At 39.9% G+C, this 26014-nt stretch overlaps 1 pseudogene; it reads right to left on the reverse strand.

Annotated features, from left to right (window-relative positions):
* LOC128296618 (uncharacterized) overlaps positions 1 to 23502 on the reverse strand; it is a 39917-nt pseudogene extending 16415 nt beyond the window's left edge.
* Between the last annotated feature and the right edge of the window lie 2512 nt (positions 23503 to 26014).

A 26014-nucleotide genomic window follows, 5' to 3' on the forward strand; every position in this document is an offset into this window, starting at 1 on the left:
TGTTCACACCCACCTGATTATTCCTTTCACACCAAGGGCTGTTCGGTTTTGTTTGTTCACACATGTGTGGCTGTTCAAATCAGTTTGTTCACATTCTAAGACTATTGAAGTGCTCTAGACAGCTCCTTAATCACATGAACATTCGGCTGAATCAAGTAGCAGCATTAATTCCAAATTCAAGCATTTGGCCGAACCTATTGATGGCATTTCAGCTCCCAAACAATTCATTCAATTTTTCTATTGAATCAAGGCATCTAGAAGCTGCCCCTTACCATTCTCCATGCACAAGAAACTTCAAGGAAGCTTCATCAAAAATTTTGGAATTTTTAGAAACCATTTAGCTACCTTAAGAGCCTATTCGGCTATCCCTTGCATTCACTATAAATTATGGCTTGTGTTACTTTGTAAAGAACTTTTGAAACTTTTGTTAATGTTATGCTGCCAAAATCGTGAGGCAAACTTTTCTTATATTTCGTTCAAAGATTCGTTTGGCGTTCCTAGCGTTCTAGTTGTGTCAATCGTGTTCTTTGTCATACCCGAACTTATCACTATTCATAGTGTTGCATTCAACATACCGAGGTTCCTATCTTATTAGATAGTGGGTCGAGGTTTCCCTTACCAAACCTATAACCGAACTCAAAAGGCTAACTCAACGGGTCGATACCATTTCGGTAATTGGTTCTTGAAAGTCCCTTTAGTAGTTCAAACCCGTTCTTTCTTCTTTACCTAATCGAACCTAAACCGACCAATTTGTTCATACCATTTTTGATCCTTCCCTTTCGTTCCTACCATTCCATTCGTACCCCTCTTTCTACTCGACTATACCTACAACTCAACTAATCCTAACGTAACTTCTCGTAGATGATCGGGCAATCTACATACGACTCGACTCTTCCCGAGACGGTTCGTATCACATACAGATGCGAGAAAAAAGGCTGAATTTGTCAAGGAACTACATAGGAAAGTTCGAGAGAATATTGAATCTCGAATCAAGCAATACGTCTAACGAGCCAACAAAGGACTAAAGAGAGTTGTATTTGAACCCGGAGACTGGGTCTGTGATACAAACCATCTCAGGAAGAGTCGAGTCGTATGTAGATTGCCCGATCGTCTACGAGAAGTTACGTTAGGTTTAGTTGTGTTGAAGGTATGTCAAAGTAGAAAGAGGGGTACGAATGGAATGGTAGGAACGAAAGGGTAGGAACAAAAGGATATGAACAAATTGGTCAGTTTAGGTTCGACTAAGTAAAGAAGAGAACGGGTTTGGAACTACTAAAGGTACTTTCAAGAACCAATACCGAAATGGTATCGACCCGTTGATTAAGCCTTTTGAGTTCGGTTATAGGTTTGGTAAGGGAAACCTCGACCCACTATCTAACAAGATAGGAACCTCGGTATGTTGAACGCCATACTAGAATAGTGATAAGTTTGGGTACGACAAAGAACACGGTTGACACAACTAGAACGCTAGGAACACCAAACGAATCTTTGAACGAAATATAAGAAAAGTTTGCCTCATGATTTTGGCAGCATAACATTAACAAAAGTTTCAAAAGTCCTTTACATGGAAATTAAACAAGTATTTATAGGCCTAAGTCTAGGTAGCCGATTGGCCTTTCATGCTTACACATTAATTAAAGAAAATTCTAGAAAAATGACCCTTAATGTGCATGTCTAGATTCGGCTATGGTAATAGGAAATGAATGAATCTTCATGCTTAAGAAAACACTAAGTGAATGCATGATTGATACAACCACACCTCCCGAGTTGTCGGCTACCAATGAAGATCCTCTCGAATTGCCCGTAGGACTGATCACCCGAGCTCGAGCAAAGAGATTCAAAGATGCAACAACAGCCTTAGTTGATAGAGTTTGGTGTGAAACCGTTGCTGGACTTCTTGAAAGCTCTTGGACCAGCAAGCCAAGCAAACCATGCATACTCCTTCAAGCTCAAATCAGCTCAACTTCAACTTAACTTAGCTCAACGAGCTCGTTTCAGCTCATTTCATTATTGCGTTTATTATGCTAGAATAAATCATTTAAGTTGCTGTTAGTTTTATTTGTTATTTGTTTTAATAATTAATTTGTCATAATCTGGACATGTTTTAATTATATTCTAAATTAAGTACTTATTTAATTAGGACCAATTAAATATGTCTTAACTATTACAAAGATTAATTATGTCCAGCCTAATTTATGGTGCAAGATTTATTTGTCTATGTTGCGAATTTAATGTGTCTAAAAGGGATTTAATTTGCTGAATTAAATGTTGTAGGTACATTACCCTTGGACGGACATAGGTGCATGGATGATTTAAAATTGGTGTGCTGATCTTTGGTGTCCCTAAGTGACCATTCAGCCAAACCTTACAACTCTTCAAGAAGACCGATTGGCTGCCCAAGACAAATTAAGGCTGTTCACACCACCCGATTATTCCTTTCACACCAAGGGCTGTTCGGTTTTGTTTTGTTCACACATGTGTGGCTGTTCAAATCGGTTTGTTCACATTCTAAGACTATTGAAGTGCTCTAGACAGCTCCTTAATCACATGAACATTAATTTGAATCAAGCAGACATTAATTCCAAATTCAAGCATTTGGCCGAACCTATTGATGGCATTTCAGCTCCCAAACAATTCATTCAATTTTTCTATTGAATCAAGGTATCTAGAAGCTGCCCCTTACCATTCTCCATGCACAAGAAACTTTAAGGAAGCTTCATCAAAAATTCTGGAATTTTCAGCAACCATTTAGCTACCTCAAGAGCCTATTCGGCTATCCCTTGCATTCACTATAAATTGTGGCTTGTGTTACTTTGAAAAGAACTTTTTTGGACTTTTGTTAATGTTATGCTGCCGAATTTTTTAGGCAAAACTTTTCTCAAATTTCGTTCAAAGATTCGATTGGCTTCCTAGCGTTCTAGTATGTCAACTGTTGTTCTTTATCAAAACTGAACTTATCACTACTTATAGTGTGGCGTTCAAATATACCGAGGTTCCTATCTTGTTAGATAGTGTGATACGAACCGTCTCGGGAAGATTCGAGTCGTATGTAGATTGCCCGATCGTCTACGAGAAGTTACGTTAGGTTTAGTTGCGTTAAAGGTATAGTCAAAGTAGAAAGAGGGGTACGGATGGAATGGTAGGAACGAAAGGGTAGGAACAAAAGGATATGAACAAATTGGTCAGTTTAGGTTCGATTAGGTAAAGAAGAGAACGGGTTTGAACTACTAAAGGTACTTTCAAGAACCAATACCGAAATGGTATCGACCCATTGATTAAGCCTTTTGAGTTCGGTTATAGGTTTGGTAAGGGAAACCTCGACCCACTATCTAACAAGATAGGAACCTCGGTATGTTGAATGCCACACTATGAATAGTGATAAGTTTGGGTACGTCAAAGAGCACGGTTGACACAACCAGAATGCTAGGAACGCCAAACGAATCTTTGAACGAAATATAAGAAAAGTTTGCCTCACAATTTCGGCAGCATAACATTAACATAAATTTCAAAAGTCCTTTACATGGAAATTGAACAAGTATTTATAGACCTAAGTCTAGGTAGCCGATTGGCCTTTCATGCTTACACATTAATTAAAGAAAATTCTAGAAAAATGACCCTTAATGTGCATGTCTAGATTCGGCTATGGTAATAGGAAATGAATGAATCTTCATGCTTAAGAAAACTCAAAGTGAATGCATGATGTCCAATAGTCACTTGTAGGTTCAGCCATCCTTGTTAAATGAATCAATGTTTGGTAAAAAAGTATGAATTAATTGTGGACACTCCAAGGGCCATCATGTGTGTGAAACCGAATGTTGAAGAGTCTTCTAGTGTGAACAAGGTGAACCGAATAGTCTTGCCATGTGAACATAGGTGTGATCGAATTAAGGAGAGTCATGGGGAAGCTAATTGGCCAAGCTTTCTTCATGCATGTGTGAGTGTCCTTTGGCCGAATGGTCACCTTGGAGAATGAAGAGATAGCACACCATACATGAATGGAAACATTCATGAACCTTAAAGACATTGAATATGGTCATACATGCACTTGGCTGAACATGCACCTAAGAGATTCAAGTCCCCCAACTGTCCATGCACCTTCAAAATTCATGCTTGCTTTTAATCTCCATATGTCCATTGCGTTTCTACAAGAAATGTGAACAGAATTAATTCAAACTAATGTGAACACAAATATCAACATTAAATTCGGTTATGACAAATTTAATTATCATCAATAAACACTTTTAAGACATACTTAATGTAACACCCCAAAACCCGAGACCATCGCCGGTGTTGGGACCCGAGGTTAACAAACCAAGTTCACATGTTTTTGCCCACCAATTTGACATTTCGGTCAGTGGAAAAGCTGCGTCCTTATCGCCTTAAAATCATATCTCGAGTTTCAAAACTCGAAACTGGTTTCAGAAAATTTTCCTGAATTTAGACTCATATATCCATCCATGGATTTATTAGTTAAAGTTACCCTATTACGAGGATCGATTGCTCCGACCTTCGCGCGGTATAACTTGAATATCTCTCTGTACAGGGCTTTAATTCTGGTGTCGTTTATTTCTAATGAAACTAGACGCAAAATGGAATCTGTACATATAAGATATATCTCCTAATTCTTTTGGATAATTTATAGTGAATTTTTAAAGTTGCGACAGGGAACCCGAAACCATTCTGGCCCTGTCTCACAATAGCTTTAATATCTCTTAACCTGTAACTCCTATGACCGTTTCATTTCTTCCATATGAAAATAGACTCATCAAGGTTCATTTACATAGCTTATTCACTATCTAATTCCATTCCTATGAATTTTGGTGATTTTTCACATTCACGCCACTGCAGTGGCAAAGATCTGTTTTAAGATAGGACTCACCTATTTGGTGGTCTCCATGATTCAACTAGCCTTACCATACATAGGTTCATATATGATCATTTTAACCGTGCCAATGGCTGATCATATGACCAACATTCTCATTTCAAGCCATAGCCACATCATGACACAAAATATATACATACAACCCACAATTAGTCTAAGTTCATACTTCCTTTTCGAGCCATTTTCGCACTACCGTACATACTTACATTACAACATATTTAACAAACAAGGGTAGTCCTATACATGCCATCTCAAGTTCAAACAAAATTTATACCAAAATGGAGGCTTGATAGTGTGGATGACTTGACTTCAACGATCCCAAATCCGATTGCCTCGGCGAAATCTAGAAAACTAAGAGCCAAAACAACGGGTAAGCATTTTTATGCTTAGTAAGTCTCAAGGAATATAATGAACTATAATTTACAGCAATACATTCACATAGCCAAATGCATCATTTCATTAATACACATTCTTACTTCATACTTCATCATTGTATAAGTTCGCAAAGCATCAATCAATTCAATAACTGAAATTCATTAGTCGATTGAGCGAATGTTGCTCAAACACGTCGACTTTCCAATGCACATATAACGTACCTTATCCTTTGGGCTGTCCGAGTGTACTAATTAAATTCATTTCAGCAACCAACACTCACCTCCAGCCCAAGATTCTTGAATATAACCGGATATAATCACGTGCACAAATGCCTTGGTCTTAGCCCGGATAGAATAACTTCATACGAATGCCTTGGCCTTAGCCCGGATATAACCACTAGCACAATTGCCTTGGTCTTAACCGGATATAATTTCAACATAATTGTCTTGGGCTTAGCCGGATATCATTCAATTTCTCATGCACACATACATCAATAATCATTGGACATACATATTTCATTTTCGTTACTAAGGCTCAAACACAATTAATATCATTAGCATATTCGCCTTGGGACTTAGCCCGGTGGAATTCAAATACTCATACACACATAATCAATAATCATACACATCCATATTTCATCTCACATAATTCAAGTAAGGTCACTTCTTGAGGACTTACCTCGGATGTTGTCGAACGGCTTTTTCGGCTATTCGATCACCTTTTCCTTCCCTTGTCCAATTGTGGCCCTCTTGGCTCTTGAGCTAATTCAAACAAATTCAATTTATTAAAACCTCATTGTGCTTGCTTATGGCGAATATGACAAGGATTTTAGATGGTCATATGGCCACTCTTTAGCTTGAATACACAATGGTCATGCACATTTTATACTACATCAAGCAATTCAATACAATTTGTTTGAACATCAAGGAAATGCTAAGGCCTTCAATGGGCTACCCAAGGCCGAATATTCATGTACTTGTTGAGGTCAAAATTTGCACTAATACCTCACAAAAACAGCATGCAATCTACTAATTAATGCTTGCACATTGTGGCCCAAAACTTATAATATAGCATCAAGCACTTATATGTGTGCTAGGCGAATTGTGCTTGCAATTTCACAAGCATTCTTCCACATTTTCTTCTTTAAATCAATATATTCATCACTTAGTTCATAACCAAACAAAATGTGCAATCATATATATGCATATATGAGCATGGCGAATTTTCAAAGTGTCCATAGCCATCCAAAACACAAACTTTTAACTAACATGCAAGAAGCATGAATCATGCTCAAGAATGCATCATGGCCAAGTATGACAATCATGCTCCTTTTCAACTTTAATCATGATAAAACAAAGAAAACTCAAAATCTTACTCATGAGTAGAAAATCCATCATTGCATGCATCATCATCAAGCTTCACACTTAGCATGCAATGGCTTTATCACTATAACAACTTTGGCCAAATACCATTTCCATGGCATACCAAAGATTTGAGCCATGGCTAACATGCACATCAAGTTAGCAACCAAAACATGCATGAAACTCCCAACACAACCTCATACATACCTTAATCTTGATGCAAACTTAGCCAAATCTCCTTCTAGATCTCTTCCAAACCAAGCATGAAGCAAAAATCCTCCTTCTTCCTTAGTTTTGGCTCAAAGAAAGGATGAACAAAATTTTTTCTTTCCTTCTCTACAACTCACGGCAATGGGGTATGCCACTCTCTCACACACATTTTTTTTTTCATTCTTTTCTTACCCATGCTTATTTGTTTACTATTTCTCCCTAATGCCCAACAAAACATGTTTCATGACATGTTTGACCCATATTCTTTGTCATGGCGGCCATTACTTGTAAAAGGGGAATTTGACATGCAAGTCCATTATTTTGCATGCATGCTTTAATTAGTCATCACCTATTTTCCTATCGTACTTTCAAAGTTCACTACTAAGTCCTTTCTTATAATTTAGCACCTAATTAATAAAAATCGAGACACGAAATATTTACGCATACCAATTCCACATACAATAAGTACGGAATATAACACTTAATTATTCTTGTGACTCGGTTTCGTGGTCCCAAACCACTCTCCGACTAGGGTCACATTCGGGTGTCACAACTCTCCCCACTCAAGAGATTTTCGTCCCGAAAAGCTTACCGTAAATAGGTTCGGATATCGCTCTCTCATTGAGTTCTCGGTCTCCCAAGTAGCTTCTTCTATCCCGTGCTTGAGCCATAACACTTTCACTAGCGGAACCCGCTTGTTTCATAACTCTTTCACTTCTCGTGATAGGATACGAATTGGTTCTTCCTCATAACTCATATTAGCTTGAATTTCAATTTCGATGGACTAATCACGTGCGATGGATCGGATCTATAACGTCGAAGCATCGAAGCGTGGAAGACATCGTGAACCTTTTGAGTTCGGGGCAAAATCAAGCGATATGCCACTTGGACCGACTCGCTCGATATCTCATATGGCCCAATGAACCTCGGGCTCAACTTGCCCTTACTACCAACACGAGTATTTTTTCCAAGGCGATACCTTGAGGAACACTTTATCACCCACGATACTCGATATCCTTACGCTTCATATCCGCGCACGACTTACGACGATCGAAGGCTATCTTCAAACTTTCACGGATTACTTTCACTTTCTTGGCATCCCTAATCAAATCCACCGAAAATCTTGCTTTCACCAAGCTCGGTCAAAACAATGGTGTACGGCATTTACGCCGTACAAAGCCTCGTAGGTGCCATCTTAATACTCGATTGAAAGTCGTTGTTGTTGTAGCGAATTCAATCAGCGGCAAATACCGTTCCCATGAACCACTAAACTCGAGGACGCAACATCTTAACATATCCTCAAGTATCTGAATTACCCGCTTCGGATTGACCATCGGTTTGGGGGTGGAAGGCGGTCTTTGAAATGCAACTTGGTACCCAAAGCTTCTTGCAACTTTTTCCAAAACCGCGAGGTAAATCTCGGATCTCTATCCGACACGATAGAAATAGGCACCCGTGTAATTTCACAATCGAAAGCGTACAATTCCGCTAATTTGTCCATTGAAAAATCCGTGCGTCACGGGGACAAAGTGGGCCGACTTAGTCAATCGATCTACCACGACCCAAACCGCATCCTTCTTACTTGCGACAATGGCGGTCCGGATACAAAGTCCATTGTGACTCGATCCCATTTCCACTCGGGTATCGTGATTGGTGAAGTAATCTCAAGGCACCGATGTTCCGCTTTCACTTGTTGACATATTAAACATCTTGAAACAAAGTCGGAGATGTCTCGCTTCATACCATGCCACCAAAATCGGCGTTTCAAATCATTGTACATCTTCGTACTCCCGGGTGGATTGCCATTCGGCTACAATGGGCTTCATTCGAATTATCGAAATGAGTTCAATTCTTTGGGACACACGACGACTTTTGAACCTCAAACAATCGTCATCGTCGATTTGAAACTCCGAGTCCTTGTTCGAACACACGCGCCCGCTTTTGCAACCAACTCGTCATCGACTTTACGAGCTTCTCGAATTTGGTGTGTCAATAATGGTTTGGCTTTCATTTCAGCCACTAACACACCGTCGGATCGGATAGACAAGTGCACATTCATCGCTCGTAAAGTGAATAACGATTTACGACTCAAGGCATCCGCAACTACATTCGCCTTTCCCGGTGATAGTCAATGATCACTCATAATCCTTTAACAGCTCGAGCCAACGTCTTTGTCGCAGATTTAAGTCTCGTTGGGTCATCAAATACTGAGACTTTTGTGATCCGAGTATACATGGCACCTTTCACCGAATAAGTAATGTCGCCAAATCTTTAAGGCGAATACGATGGCGGCCAATTCGAGATCATGAGTCGGATAATTTTCTCATGTGGCTTTAATTGCCTCGACGCATAGGCCACAACTCGACCTTCTTGCATTAATCGCAACCTAACCCAAGTAGAGAGGCGTCGCTATAGATGACAAACTCCTTGCGGACTCGGGTTGCACTAGAATTGGGGCTTCACCAAATAAGTTTTCATTGATCGAAGCTTTTTGGCATTTCTCCGTCCATTCAACTTAACATCCTTTTGGAGTAGCCGTCATCGGCGTGGCTATCGTTGAGAAGCCTTTACAAATCGTCGGTAGTAACCAAGCCCCAAAAAGCTTGAACCTCGGTAATATTTCTCGGAGGCTTCCAATTTAGTATGGCTGAAATTTTATTGAATTCGACTCGAATACCGTCACGAATACCACATGACCCAAGAAGCTTACCTCTCTTAACGAACTCACACTTGCTGAACTTAGCATATAATTGCTTGTCCCGTAAAATTTGCAAAGACTAACCGCAGTGTTCAGCATGTTCGGTCTCATTTCTTGAATAGACCAAGATGTCATCAATGAACACGACTACTTAATCGATCCAAATATGGTCTAAAGATTCGATTCATTAAATCCATAAATACCGCAGGGCATTAGTGAGCCCAAACGGCATCACCAGAACTCATAGTGACCATATCTCGTTCAAGGCGCCTTGGGCACGTCTGAATCTCGGATTCGCAATTGATAGTAGCCCGATCTCAAATCTATTTTCGAGAACACCGAGGCTCCTTGATTGATCGAACAAGTCATCAATACGTGGCAACGGATATTTGTTCTTTATCGTCGCTTTGTTAAGTCGACGATAGTCGATGCATAGTCGCATGGTTCCATCCTTCTTCTTCACGAACAACACCGGCGCACCCCAAGGCGAAAAACTCAAGAGCAAAACCTCTATCCACCAATTCTTGCAACCGAGTTTTCAACTCCTTCAATTCCGTTGGTGCCATACGATCACGGAGCTATCGAAATTGGGGTGGTACCGGTACCAATTCGATGCCAAATTCTATTTCTCGAGCAGTGGTAAACCCGGCAATTCTTGGGAAAACATCCGGGTATTCACAAACCACGAGCACAGATTCGGGTTTCTTCTCGATTCCTTGTCATCGAAAGTACGTCGCAAGGTACGCTTCCGCACCCTTTTCTTACATATTTACGGGCCAACATCGGCGATATTACGGTGGCAACCCTTTAAGTCCGTGGACTCAACCCGAATTATTTCATTATTCGCGCACCTCAAATCGATAGTCTTGCTCTTGCAATTTACAACCGCATCGTGCATGGTCAACCAATCCAAACCAAGAATAACATCGAACTCATCGAATGGCAAAAGCATTAAGTCCGCGGAAAACAAGAACCTCGGAACACTAGGGGACTTTTCTTGCACACTTTGTTAACAAGCACGTAATGACCCAAGGGTTTGACACCGAATTACAAACTCGAGAGACTCAATGGGCAAAGTCTTCTTGGATGCTAAGGTTTCACATATATAAGAATGAGTAGAACCGGGGTCAATCAAAGCAATTACATTTGTATTGAAAAGAGTGAAAGTCTGCGGTAATAACATCCGGAGGCGGCATCCTCGGCGTGCTGGCGTATGGCATAAGTCCTAGCAGAGCACGAGCCTCGAGATCGATGGTAGCATCTCTAGATCCTCTCGACCGCCACCGACATTGCCCATATTTCTAGGTGGCCTACCTCGGCGATGGTAGCACCGGGTTTGCACTCGACTTGCATTCTGCTCATGCATCCTCGGGCAATCCTTCATAAAATGGTCGGCCGATCCACACTTATAGCGAGAGCGATCACGAAACCAACAGCTCCCGAATGCCATTTGCCACAATGTGGACACTCATCCTCTCTCGGCGATCATTTCCGCCACCGCAATCGAGGTGACTCGTGTGGTCACAGGGTCGATCGCGTCCTCGTCTAGAAAATCCCAAACGCCTCTAGACCGGCTCGCATCATCTCGAAATCTCTTGATGCTTGTTGAAGAGACTTTCCGAGACCTCTTTCGAATTCTCCAATCCCCACATCACCTTTTTGTTTCTCCTTTCTAAGCTCTTGACTTTACAAGCTCGCTCAACAAGTACTACGAACTCTCGTATCTCGAGAATGCCAACAAACATCCTTATATCATCATTCAGCCCATCCTCAAGCGTTTGCACATAATAGCTTCGGACGAAATGCATTCTCGCGTCTGGCTAAGCCTCACAAACTTTCGTTCGTAGTCAGAATCGGACATAGAACCTTGCTTAAGATCAAGGAACTCCCTCCGCTTTTGGTCGATGAATCTCTGATGATATACTTTTTTCTAACTCGGTTAGAAAGAATTCCCAAGTCACTTGCTCTCTAGGCACCACAAGTCGAGTACTCCACCAATAGTAGGCGGACTCGCGTAGCAAGGAGATGGTACACTTTAAGCACTCATCGGTGTATGCAGGATAGCTCATCAAGCACCGGATAGTGTTATCTAACCATAATTCAGCTCGCTTCGGCATCATCATCATCCGTAGCCTTAAATTCAAGTGGCCCCATGTTTTCGAATCCTATCGACTGGGGCTTACGACCTTATTGGGTCGATCACCGGAGGTATTGTAGGTGCGGGGTTGCATTCGTCGGGAATGGAGGTGGTGGAACAGTAGTGTTGGTTCGAATGTATTGATTGAACCATTCGTTCATCACACTATAAAAGGCTTGCCTAGCCTCATCATTAGGATTATTGGCCATAGGTTGAGAGTCCGTGGCCATTGTCCCTTGCGCGGAGCAGCGCCACACTCTCCACATCATCAGCTATCGCTTCGGTTGGGATCGGGATCCATTGCTATAAACAATCATGAAGTCAAATTGTCGAATTCATCACACTATCGATTCATCATTTAATGGCATGTATAGCTAGACCCCAAACACATCACGGTAGTCCTAGAATCGACTAAACCGTGGCTCGATACCAATAAAATTGTAACACCCCAAAACCGAGACCATCGCGTGTCGGACCCGAGGGTTAACAAACCAAGTTCACATGTTTTTGCCCACCAATTTGACATTTCCAATAGTGGAAAACTGCGTCATTGTCGCCTTAAAAATCATATCTCGAGTTTCAAAACTCGGAAACTGGTTTCGTAAATTTTCCCTGAATTTAGACTCATATATCCATCCATGGATTTATTTCTAGGATTTTTTGTCGGGCCAATTGGTACAGTTTATTAGTTAAAGTTACCCCTGTTACAGGGATCGACTGCTCCGACCTTCGCGCGGTATAACTTGAATATCTCTCTGTACAGGGCTTTAATTCTGGTGTCGTTTATTTCTAATGAAACTAGACGCAAAATGGAATCTGTACATATAAGATATATCTCCTAATTCTTTTGGATAATTTATAGTGAATTTTAAAGTTGCGACAGGGAACCCAGAAACCATTCTGGCCCTGTCTCACAATAGCTTTAATATCTCTTAACCTGTAACTCCTATGACCGTTTCATTTCTTCCATATGAAAATAGACTCATCAAGGTTCATTTACATAGCTTATTCACTATCTAATTCCATTCCTATGAATTTTGGTGATTTTTCACATTCACGCCACTGCAGCTGGCAGCATCTGTTTTAAGATAGGACTCACCTATTTGGTGGTCTCCATGATTCAACTAGCCTTACCATACATAGGTTCATATATGATCATTTTAACCGTGCCAATGGCTGATCATATGACCAACATTCTCATTTCAAGCCATAGCCACATCATGACACAAAATATATACATACAACCCACAATTAGTCTAAGTTCATACTTCCTTTTCGAGCCATTTTCGCATCTACCGTACATACTTACATTACAACATATTTAACAAACAAGGGGTAGTCCTATACATGCCATCTCAAGTTCAAACAAAATTTATACCAAAATGGAGGCTTGATAGTGTGGATGACTTGACTTCAACGATCCCAAATCCGATTGCCTCGGCGAAATCTAGAAAACTAAGAGCCAAAGCAACGGGTAAGCATTTTATGCTTAGTAAGTCTCAAGGAATATAATGAACTATAATTTACAGCAATACATTCACATAGCCAAATGCATCATTTCATTAATACACATTCTTACTTCATACTTCATCATTGTATAAGTTCGCAAAGCATCAATCAATTCAATAACTGAAATTCATTAGTCGATTGAGCGAATGTTGCTCAAACACGTCGACTTTCCAATGCACATATAACGTACCTTATCCTTTGGGCTGTCCGAGTGTACTAATTAAATTCATTTCAGCAACCAACACTCACCTCCAGCCCAAGATTCTTGAATATAACCGGATATAATCACGTGCACAAATGCCTTGGTCTTAGCCCTGATAGAATAACTTCACGAATGCCTTGGGCCTTAGCCCTGATATAACCACTAGCACAATTGCCTTGGTCTTAACCGGATATAATTTCAACATAATTGTCTTGGGCTTAGCCCGATATCATTCAATTTCTCATGCACACATACATCAATAATCATTGGACATACATATTTCATTTTCGTTACTAAGGCTCAAACACAATTAATATCATTAGCATATTCGCCTTGGGACTTAGCCCGGTGGAATTCAAATAATCATACACACATAATCAATAATCATACACATCCATATTTCATCTCACATAATTCAAGTAAGGTCACTTCTTGAGGACTTACCTCGGATGTTGTCGAACGGCTTTTTCTGCTATTCGATCACCTTTTCCTTCCCTTGTCCAATTGTGGCCCTCTTGGCTCTTGAGCTAATTCAAACAAATTCAATTTATTAAAACCTCATTGTGCTTGCTTATGGCGAATATGACAAGGATTTTAGATGGTCATATGGCCACTCTTTAGCTTGAATACACAATGGTCATGCACATTTTATACTACATCAAGCAATTCAATACAATTTGTTTGAACATCAAGGAAATGCTAAGGCCTTCAATGGGCTACCCAAGGCGAATATTCATGTACTTGTTGAGGTCAAAATTTGCATAATACCTCACAAAAACAGCATGCAATCTACTAATTAATGCTTGCACATTGTGGCCCAAAACTTATAATATAGCATCAAGCACTTATATGTGTGCTAGGCGAATTGTGCTTGCAATTTCACAAGCATTCTTCCACATTTTCTTCTTTAAATCAATATATTCATCACTTAGTTCATAACCAAACAAAATGTGCAATCATATATATGCATATATGAGCATGGCGAATTTTCAAAGTGTCCATAGCCATCCAAAACACAAACTTTTAACTAACATGCAAGAAGCATGAATCATGCTCAAGAATGCATCATGGCCAAGTATGACAATCATGCTCCTTTTCAACTTTAATCATGATAAAACAAAGAGAAAACTCAAAATCTTACTCATGAGTAGAAAATCCATCATTGCATGCATCATCATCAAGCTTCACACTTAGCATGCAATGGCTTTATCACTATAACAACTTTGGCCAAATACCATTTCCATGGCATACCAAAGATTTGAGCCATGGCTAACATGCACATCAAGTTAGCAACCAAAACATGCATGAAACTCCCAACACAACCTCATACATACCTTAATCTTGATGCAAACTTAGCCAAATCTCCTTCTAGATCTCTTCCAAACCAAGCATGAAGCAAAAATCCTCCTTCTTCCTTAGTTTTGGCTCAAAGAAAGGATGAACAAAATTTTTTCTTTCCTTCTCTACAACTCACGGCAATGGGGTATGCCACTCTCTCACACACATTTTTTTTTCATTCTTTTCTTACCCATGCTTATTTGTTTACTATTTCTCCTAATGCCCAACAAAACATGTTTCATGACATGTTTGACCCATATTCTTTGTCATGGCCGGCCATTACTTGTAAAAGGGGAATTTGACATGCAAGTCCATTATTTTGCATGCATGCTTTAATTAGTCATCACCTATTTTCCTATCGTACTTTCAAAGTTCACTACTAAGTCCTTTCTTATAATTTAGCACCTAATTAATAAAAATCGAGACACGAAATATTTACGCATACCAATTCCACATACAATAAGTACGGAATATAACACTTAATTATTCTTGTGACTCGGTTTCGTGGTCCCAAAACCACTCTCCCACTAGGGTCACATTCGGTGTCACACTTAATATATCTAATGTGAACTAAATTTAATATGTAGGATATTAATTAGATAATTATTGAACTTATTAATTAAAAAGTCAATAGTAGTCAAATGAATTCAAAGTGAACTCCACGAGTGATGGTTAATTCATGAGCTAAACCCAGTGGGCTTAAACTCGTGAGTGATAATGAGTGGTCCCAGCTAATGAGCTGGTGTGGAGCTACATGGGAGCTAACTTGAATCAAGGTGAGCTTGGTGAGCTGAATCGAACTTGTAGAAAAGTTCGGCATGGATTTCCAAAATGGCCACTAAGCGGTTCGATAGGTCTAGCATTGACATCATCCCACACATGCTGAACTAAAGCTATAACGGCTTCTTTAAATTGTTTTGCACGAGCCCTTGTGATACGAACCGCCTCAGAAGAGTCGAGTCGTATTAGTGTGCCCGATCGTCAACAAGAAGTTACATTAGGTTTAATTGAAAAGGTCAGATGAAGGAAAGAAGGGTATTGGTTTTGGGTTCGGATTAGAATAGGTAAGAAGAGTTTGAAAATTCGGGTTTGGAGTCCAAATAGGTATGGATGAAGGAATTGGTTCAATTAGGTAAATGGAGAAATGGAGTTGAACAAAAAGTGCAAACAAGAACCAATACTGATTTGGTATCGACCCGTTGTTTATAAGATCTTTTAGTTCGGTTTGGAATTAGTAAAGGAAAAACCTCGACCCACTATCTAACAAGATAGGAACCTCGGTATGTTTGAACGCCACACTACGAGTAGTGATAAGTTCGGTTTTAACAAAGAGCAACAGGTGACACACTAGAACGCTAGGAAGCCAATCGAATCTTTGAACAAAATTTGAGAAAAGTTTTTGCCTAACAAATTTGGCAGCATAACATTAACAAAAGTCCAAAAGTTCTTTACAAAGTAACACAAGCCACAATTTATAGTGAATGCAAGGGATAGCCGAATAGGCTCTTGAGGTAGCTAAATGGTTTCGAAAATTCCAGAATTTTTGATGAAGCTTCCTTGAAGTTTCTTGTGCATGGAGAACAGTAAGGGTAGCTTCTAGATGCCTTGATTCAATAGAAAAATTGAATGAATTTTTGGGAGCTGAAATGCCATCAATAGGTTCGCCAAATGCTTGAATTTGGAATTAATCTTCTTTGCTTGATTCAGCCGAATGTTCATGTGATTAAGGAGCTGTCTAGAGCACTTCAATAGTCTTAGAATGTGAACAAACCGATTTGAACAGCCACACATGTGTGAACAAACAAAACCAAACAGCCCTTGGTGTGAAAGGAATAATCAGGTGGGTGTGAACAGCCTTAATTTGTCTTGGGCAGCCAATCGGTCTTCTTGAAGAGTTGTAAGGTTTGGCTGAATGGTCACTTAGGGAACACCAAAGATCAGCACACCAATTTTAAATCATCCATGCACCTATGCCGTCCAAGGGGTAATGTACCTACAACATTTAATTCAGCAAATTAAATCCCTTTTAGACACATTAAATTCAGCAACATAAATAAAACTTGCACCATAAATTAGGCTGGACATAATTAATCTTTGTAATAGTTAAGACATATTTAATTGGTCCTAATTAATTAAGTACTTAATTTAGAACATAATTAAAACATGTCCAGATTATGACAAATTAATTATTAAAACAAATAACTAATAAAACTAACAGCAACTTAAATGATTTATTCCAGCATAATAAACGCAATAATGAAATGAGCTGAAACGAGCTCATTGAGCTAAGTTAAGTTGAAGTTGAGCTGATTTGAGCTTGAAGGAGTATGCATGGTTTGCTTGGCTTGCTGGTCCAAGAGCTTTCAAGAAGTCCAGCAACGGTTTCACCCCAAACTCTATCAACTAAGGTTGTTGTTGCATCTTTGAATCTCTTTGCTCGAGCTCGGATGATCGGTCCTACGGGCAATTCGAGAGGATCTTCATTGGCAGCCGACAACTCGGGAGGTGTAGTTGTATCACCTTGTGATCGGCCCTTGAGGTAGCACCATCAGATCTCGGCTTGGACTTGACTTATGGGAAGCCGTGATCGTATCATCCTCCCCCTCTTGAAAATGACTTGTCCTCAAGTCACTATCTACATCGAAAGGAGTCAAGTCAGAGACATTAAAACTAGCACTAACATTGTACTCACCTGGTAAGTCAAGCTTATACGAATTTTCATTGATTCGCTCGATGACTTGGAAGGGGCCGTCTCCTCACGGCAACAACTTAGATCTTCGTTGAGCTGGAAACCTTTCTTTTCTCATGTGCACCCAGACCCAGTCTCCGAGTTCAAATACAACTCGTTTTCGTCCTTTGTTGGCTCGTTGGACGTATTGCTCGGTTCGAGATTCAATATTCTCTCGAACTTTCCTATGTAATTCCTTGACAAATTTAGCCTTTTTCCTTGCATCTGTATGGACAAATTGATCAACAGGAAAAGGTAATAAATCAAGAGGAGTAAGAGGATTAAATCCATAGACAGTCTCAAAAGGAGAGAATTTGGTTGTCGAGTGAACAGAGCAATTATAAGCGAACTCGATGTGGTGTAAGCATTCTTCCCACGTCTTGAGGTTCTTTCATACCAACGCTCGCAACAAAGTTGACAAAACTCGGTTTACCACCTTGGTTTGGCCATCCGTTTGGGGATGACAAGTGGTTGCAAACAATAACTTCGTCCCAAGTTTTCCCCATAATGTCTGCCAAAAGTGACTCAAGAACTTTGTATCTTGATCGGAAACAATCGTTCTTGGTAATCCATGCAGTCGTACAATTTCCCTAAAAAACAAATTAGCAATATGCACAGCGTCATCAGTTTTAGCACAAGAAATAAAATGTGACATTTTAGAGAATCTATCGACTACAACAAAGATTGAGTCCTTCTCTGTCTTAGTTTTCGGTAATCCAAGAATAAAATCCATAGAGACATCGGTCCACGGGGTGTCGGGAATGGGAAGTGGTGTGTAAAGTCCATGAGGTTGGACCTTTGACTTAACCCTTTTACAAATTAGGCAGCGCTCACAGATCCGTTCCATGTCTCTCTGCATTCGCGGCCAATAAAAATGTTCATGGAGGGTCGACAATGTCTTGCTTATTCCAAAGTGTCCCATCAGGCCACCACTATGCACCTCCAACACAAGTAACTCTTGAATGGAGCCTTGTGGTATACACAACCTATTTTCTTTAAAAGAAACCCTTCAGACTGAAAAATTTCTCAAAAGACCCATTTTCACAAGCAGCATATATATTTCCAAAATCCTCATCATTAGCATACAACTCTTTCATATGATAAAAACCAAGTAACTTAGAATCAAGAGTGGTCAATAAGGTATATCTCGTGACAAGGCATCACCACTACATTTTCTTTACCTTTCTTGTATTTGATGACGTGGAAATGATTCTAAATACTCGACCCATTTTGCATGTCGTTTGTTGAGTTTATGCTGACCTTTAATAAACTTAAGTGCTTCGTGATCGGAATGAATCACGAACTCCTTCGGTCTTAGATAGTGCTACTAAGTTTCAAGTGATCGAATCAAGGCATACATCTCTTTGTCGTACACCGGATAATTGAGGGAAGCGCCACTTAATTTCTCACTAAAGTACGCCACCGGTCTTCCGTCTTGGGTCAACACAGCCCCGATCCCTACACCTGAAGCATCACACTCAATTTCAAATGTTTTAGTAAAATCTGGAAGGGACAATAGAGGAGCTTTCACAAGACATTCTTTAATCAAATTAAATGAACATTCTTGATCTTCAGACCAGTGAAATGAGGAGTTTTTCTTAATCACGCTTGTTAAGGGTGCTGCAATGGTACTAAAGTTAGGCACAAATCGAAGGTAGAAGCTAGCCAATCCATGGAAGCTTCGAACTTGGCTAATGTTCGTCAGATGCGGCCATTCTTGAATCGCTTGAACTTTTTCTTGATCCACCTCCAAACCGTTGGCACTCACCACATAACCTAAAAACACAACTTTATCAGTGCAAAATGAACACTTTTTGAGATTAGCATACAATACCTCTTTTCGTAAAGTTTCCAACACCGCTCGTAAATGTGGTACGTGCTCCTCTAAAGTTTTGCTGTAGACCAAGATATCGTCAAAGTATACAACACAAAATTTACCAATAAACGCACGTAATACATGGTTCATCAATCTCATAAAAGTGCTGGGAGCATTTGTAAGGCCGAATGGCATTACCAACCATTCGTACAACCCCAATTTCGTTTTGAAGGTCGTCTTCCATTCATCGCCTTCTCGCATTCGTATTTGACGATAGCCACTTTTAAGATCGATTTTTGTGAAAATCTAGGCTCCACTTAATTCGTCAAGCATGTCGTCAAGACGGGGTATCGGGTGTCGATACTTGATAGTGATTTTGTTGATGGCGCGACAATCCACGCACATCCGCCACGACCCATCTTTCTTGGGTACAAGCAAGACCGCAAGACCGCATACGAGGACTTAAGCTCTCTCGGATGTATCCTTTGTCTAGGAGTTCAGTAATTTGCTTTTGCAATTCCTTCGTTTCTTTGGGATTACTCCGATAAGCAGGACGGTTGGGTAGTGCAGCTCCGGGTACTAAGTCTATTTGATGTTCGATGCCTCGGATAGGGGGCAGCCCACTTAGTATTTTGTCCGAAAATATGTCTTCAAATTCCTGAATCAAAGACAATACAGAAGCAGGCAAGTTTTCAGGTAACTCGTTAGTATTCAACAATGCCTCCTTGTACATAAATACATACATAGGCTGTCTCAAAAACATCGCTCACCGGATATCACTAACCCTCGCAAACACACTCATTTTTCCACTTTCTTTTTCCTCTCCACTTTTTACTTGTTTTGTTTCTTTTCATTTTCTCTCGCATTTTTAGTCTTTTCTCTCTCTTTTTCCTTAATTTTCTCTTTTGCACTCTTTTCTTTTTCTCTCGCTTGTTCCACTGAAAGTTTAAGTTTTTGTTGATCCTTGTACACTTGCTTCGGACTGAGGGGTGCAAGCATCACGTTCTTGCCAAGATGTTTGAAGGAGTATCTATTAGTGTAACCATCATGCATCACCCGTCGGTCGAACTGCCATGGTCGTCCTAGAAGTAAATGGCCCACGTGCATCGGCACTACATCGCATAATACTTCATCAGAATACTTCCCGATGCTAAAGGACACTAGGACTTGTTTTGTCACTTTGAGTTCACCGCCATCGTTAAGCCACTGAAGCTTGTATGGATTCGGGTGCTTGGTGGTTGATAGCCCCAACTTTTCTACCATGAGGGTGCTTGCCACGTTTGTGCAACTCCCTCCATCGATTATGATGCTACACACTTTCCCTTGCACTTGACATCTCGAATGAAAAATGTTCTCACGTTGTTGTTCCTCTTCCACACTTTGAAGACTTAGGCTTCGCTTGACGATGAGTAACTCACCTTCAATGGGTTGTTCTAAGTCCTCCTCAACTTCGGAATTTGATTCAAGATCGTTCTCTTCCTCGTCCTCCGTTTCAATCCACCGTCGGCCCTTATCACCACAGTACGTCTATTCAGGCACTGACTTGCTATATGTCCACGACCAAGACACTTGAAGCACTTTATGTCCCTTGAACGAGCGGTGGAACTTTCAGGAGCCTTACCTTTACTTGACTCGACAATAGGCTTATTCGCCTTAGATATTGTTGAAGAATCCTTCGTTCGATTTGTTGGAAAACCCTTGCTTGTGCTTTGGCCCCATTTAGAAGGATTGGTGTTAGGATAGGCCCGGGTGGTACCTTTTCGCTTCAACTGCTTCTCCACTTTGATAGCCATATGGACCATGTCCACAACCTCAATGTAATGTTGCAGTTCTACGACATTTGCAATCTCTCGATTAAGTCCCGCTAGAAAGCGAGCCATTGTGGCTTCTCAATCTTCTTGTATATCGGCACGGATCATAGCCACTTTGATACGAACTGCCTCAGGGAGAGTCGAGTCGTATGCGAGTTTGCCCGATCTTCTACGAGAAAGAATCGTTCGGTTTGTTCAAAAAAGATGTTTCTAAATAAATTATGTGGAAGCTATTCAAGGGATTCAAATGAAGGGTTTAAAATATGAATATTAAGGTTCGGTTTAAAGTAAATGAAAGAATGGAAAGAAGGAACTCAAAAGCAAGCACGAACCAATATTAGAAAATATCGACCCAAATGCTTATAGGCTTTCAAGGCGAAAATGAAAATGATAGAACCTCGACCCACTACTTAACAAAGTAGGAACCTCGGTATATGGGTGAACGAAACAGGGTTGACGCCACTACTAGGTAGATAAGTCAACAAAGTCTCAAACAAAGTTTAGAGAAGAAAATTCTCACAAGATTAAATTCAATAAAAATTTTGGCAAAAAGTCCCTTACAATTGAAAGAAAACAAATACTTATAGGCACATAGATGACCATTCAAATTCGGCATCTATGTGTTCACACAATAATAAAAACGTTCACACTAATGGACACTTTCTTCCCCCTAAGTGTGTGCATGAATGCTTAATCATAAAAAAAAAGGCTTCAAGTGACTTGTATGTGCACCAAAGGTTGCATTCATCTCCTTGGGACGTTCATGCACTTGTATGGAACATGTATCCTCATAATTAAACTCTTTAATAGCATGTAGGTTCATAAATGGCAGCATGAACCTAGTAAATTCGTTCTCCCCTTTGTGCATACACTTAATTCAATCAATGTGTTGAATTATTGAGTTAATTCCTTCCTTTGGACGTTCTTGAACCCATCCATGCATGTGTAGTAGCTTATAGGTCAATTCAAAGTGTGAACAGCTACTTCTTAGCCGAATAAGTGCCTTGGAAAGTTAGGAGACAGCCACCATACATGCACTTAAGCCATTCATGCATTCTATCATCCCATGCATTTGATCCATTCATGGACTAGCCTTTAATGTCCATACATGCATTCAACACATGCATGAATTTGTAGAAACCTTGCATCTAGCCGTACATGCACCAGCATTTAATACTTCTTCATTCATGAGTGTGGAATGCCCAAAAGAGATGTTTCTTCATCCATACATTGTACCGTCCAAAGGGATGTACCTACATGAAATAAACAAGTAATTAAGATATCTCATGAACACTCATAAATTCGGCATGATGTGAACACATTAATGTCATGCATTAATTCAGCTATGTGAACATAATCAATTTATGTAATGACTATGACATATTAATAAAAATATTAATATAAGACAAGTTTAATGCTTAAATAAATATATGCAAATTTTTATTTAATGCATTAAAGATAAAACCAAGTTTAAACTAAAATGAGCTAAGCTTTAGCTCGTGAGCTAAAGTTGAGCTGAGGCTAAACTCCTAAGCTGAAGTTGAGCTGAGGTTTAGCTCGTGAGTTGAAAGTGAGCTAGGAGTGAGCTCGGTTTAGCTCAGACAAGATGGATTGAGCTCGAATAAGCTGGATTTGAGCTGGACGGAGCTCATGGAGCTGGAATCGAGCTGGGATCAGCTTGCCAACATGTCATTGCTTGGCTTGACAGACTTGCTATATAAAGTTCGCGGGGCGTGCTCATATCACACTTCCATTTGTTTATAATAATCTTCCACACTCTTCGTCCCTTGGATGAGATTTTGGAGTTTTTGATGCAACTCCCGATGATAGTAGGATGGAATGAATCGTCGTCGCATAACTGCCTTCATTTCAGTCCAAGTGGAAATGGGATGCTCCCCGTTACGCCTCCGACTAGTGGTCAACTGATCCCACCATATCATTGAGTAATCTGAAAACTCAATTGCGGTAAGTTTGACTTTCTTAGTTTCAGAGTAGTTATGACATTCGAACACTAGTTCGATTTTCTTCTCCCACTCAAGGTACGCCTCGGGATCAAATTTACCTTGGAAAGGAGGAATGGAGAGTTTGATATTCTTCAAGTCATCATCTTCCCGCCTTCGATCTACTTGTCCATGATTTCGGGGTCGTCTCCTTTCTAGGCTTATGTTAGACCCGTGATCGCTTTCATCTTCACTATTTTCATTAACATCATCATCTTGAACCCTTGGTTGTCTTCGTCGTTGATTGGGCCCTTCACGTCTTTGCCTAGCAACTTCAGGATATTCATCGCGTTGTCTTTGGGCCTCAACTTGGTAGAGTCGATCTTCAAGAGGATTAAGCCTTCGATCAAGTAATCGCTCCATCTCACATAAAAGGGCTTGCATTTGCAAATCTAGAACGTTTCTGACGGGTTGTCGCCCTTGTTGTTCTTCCATGTTTTGTCCACTATTTTGGGACATCTATTCGTTTAAGATAGCCTCACAAACAAATCCTCTCAATCCGCTCAGAAAGAAAGAAGCTTGATGACACTCACACTCGTATTTACACTCTTAGTTCGGCTTTTAGCTCCCCTCGAATGCGCTCACGCTCTCTTGCCTTTTACCTCTCTTGACTTTTCTCATAATTTCGTAAGCAGATTCGTTAAGGCTCAGTCCTTGGTCTAGGTGGTCAGTTCAAAAGGGATAACAAGTGATTGATGTATTCGATATAGGGTAGGCTGAAAGAATAGGAAATTGGGTAAAAAAATGTGGCGAATTAGGGAGAGTAGAATAGAAGAAGGGTTGGGAACTATATCAGATCAAAGCTTGACGATCAAATAACAATTGAATTGCATAAATCACTTTTTTTTTATTTTTTATTTTAACTTGTATAACTTTTTTTTGTTGTACTATATCGACAAACTAAATACAATAAAAACACTTTTGTACACGATTTTTTTTCTTCGGCTGCGTAGATTTTTGTTTTTATAGCAACAATAACAAACTAATCTAAATGAGAAAACTTCGGTATACAATTTTTTTTTCTGAACCTACCTCGGGAATGCTCCGCTTCGAACATCTAAGCTTCTCGTTTTAGGTAGCTCTGATACCAGATGATACGAACCGTCTTGGGAAGAGTCGAGTCGTATGTAGATTGCCCGATCGTCTACGAGAAGTTACGTTAGGTTTAGTTGCGTTGAAGGTATAGTCAAAGTAGAAAGAGGGGTACAAATGGAATGGTAGGAACGAAAGGGTAGGAACAAAATGATATGAAAAAATTGGTCGATTTAGGTTCGATTAGGTAAAGAAGAGAACGGGTTTGAACTACTAAAGGTACTTTCAAGAACCAATACCGAAATGGTATCGACCCGTTGATTAAGCCTTTTGAGTTCGGTTATAGGTTTGGTAAGGGAAACCTCGACCCACTATCTAACAAGATAAGAACCTCGGTATGTTGAACGCCACACTATGAATAGTGATAAGTTCGGGTACGTCAAAGAACACGTTGACACAACTAGAACGCTAGGAACGCCAAACGAATCTTTGAATGAAATATAAGAAAAGTTTGCCTCACAATTTCGGCAGCATAACATTAACATAAGTTTCAAAAGTCCTTTACATGGAAATTGAACAAGTATTTATAGACCTAAGTCTAGGTAGCCGATTAGCCTTTCATGCTTACACATTAATTAAAGAAAATTCTAGAAAAATGACCCTTAATGTGCATGTCTAGATTCGGCTATGGTAATAGGAAATGAATGAATCTTCATGCTTAAGAAAACTCAAAGTGAATGCATGATGTCCAATGGTCACTTGTAGGTTCGGCCATCCTTGTTAAATGAAGCAATGTTTGGCCAAAAAGTACGAATTAATTGTGGACACTCCAAGGGCCATCATGTGTGTGAAACCGAATGTTGAAGAGTCTTCTAGTGTGAACAAGGTGAACCGAATAGTCTTGCCATGTGAACATAGGTGTGAACGAATTAAGGAGAGTCATGGGGAAGTTAATTGGCCAAGCTATCTTCATGCATGTGTGAGTGTCCTTTGGCCGAATGGTCACCTTGGAGAATGAAGAGATAGCACATCATACATGAATGGAAACATTCACGAACCTTAAAGACATTGAATATGGTCATACATGCACTTGGCCGAACATGCACCTAAGAGATTCAAGTCCCCCAACCGTCCATGCACCTTCAAAATTCATGCTTGCTTTTAATCTCCATATGTTCATTGCGTTTCTACAAGAAATGTGAACAGAATTAATTCAAACTAATGTGAACACAAATATCAACATTAAATTTGGTTATGACAAATTTAATTATCATCAATAAACACTTTTAAGACATACTTAATATAACTAATGTGAACTAAATTTAATATGTAGGATATTAATTAGCTAATAATTGAACTTATTAATTAAAAAGTCAATAGTAGTCAAATGAATTCAAAGTGAACTCCATGAGCTGATGGTTAATTCATGAGCTAAACCCGAGCTGGGCTTAAACTCATGAGCTGATAATGAGCTGGTCCCGAGCTAATGAGCTGGTGTAGAGCTACGAGGGAGCTAACTTGAACTGAAAGTGAGCTTGGTGAGCTGAACTGAACTTGTAGAAAAGTTCGGCATGGATTTCCAAAATGGCCACTAACTGGTTCGATAGGTCTAGCATTGACATCATCCCACACATGCTGAACTAAAGCTATAACGGCTTCTTTAAATTGTTTTGCACGAGCCCTTGTGATCGGCTCTTGAGGTAGCACCATCGGATCTCGGCTTGGACTTGACTTATGGGAAGCCGTGATCGTATCAATGAGTATGGGTAAAATTCAGCCCAACATGGGTATATTGAAATTTTGTATATTTTGTGTTTTGTGCAATAGGGACTAAATTTTAAAAGGTGTAAATGTTAGGGGTAAAATGATAATTTTCCCATTTATGTGTTTTTGGATTAAATTGAATGAAAATATG

The sequence above is a fragment of the Gossypium arboreum genome, chromosome 8 (genome assembly GCF_025698485.1).
Source record: "Gossypium arboreum isolate Shixiya-1 chromosome 8, ASM2569848v2, whole genome shotgun sequence".
NCBI lineage: Eukaryota > Viridiplantae > Streptophyta > Magnoliopsida > Malvales > Malvaceae > Gossypium > Gossypium arboreum.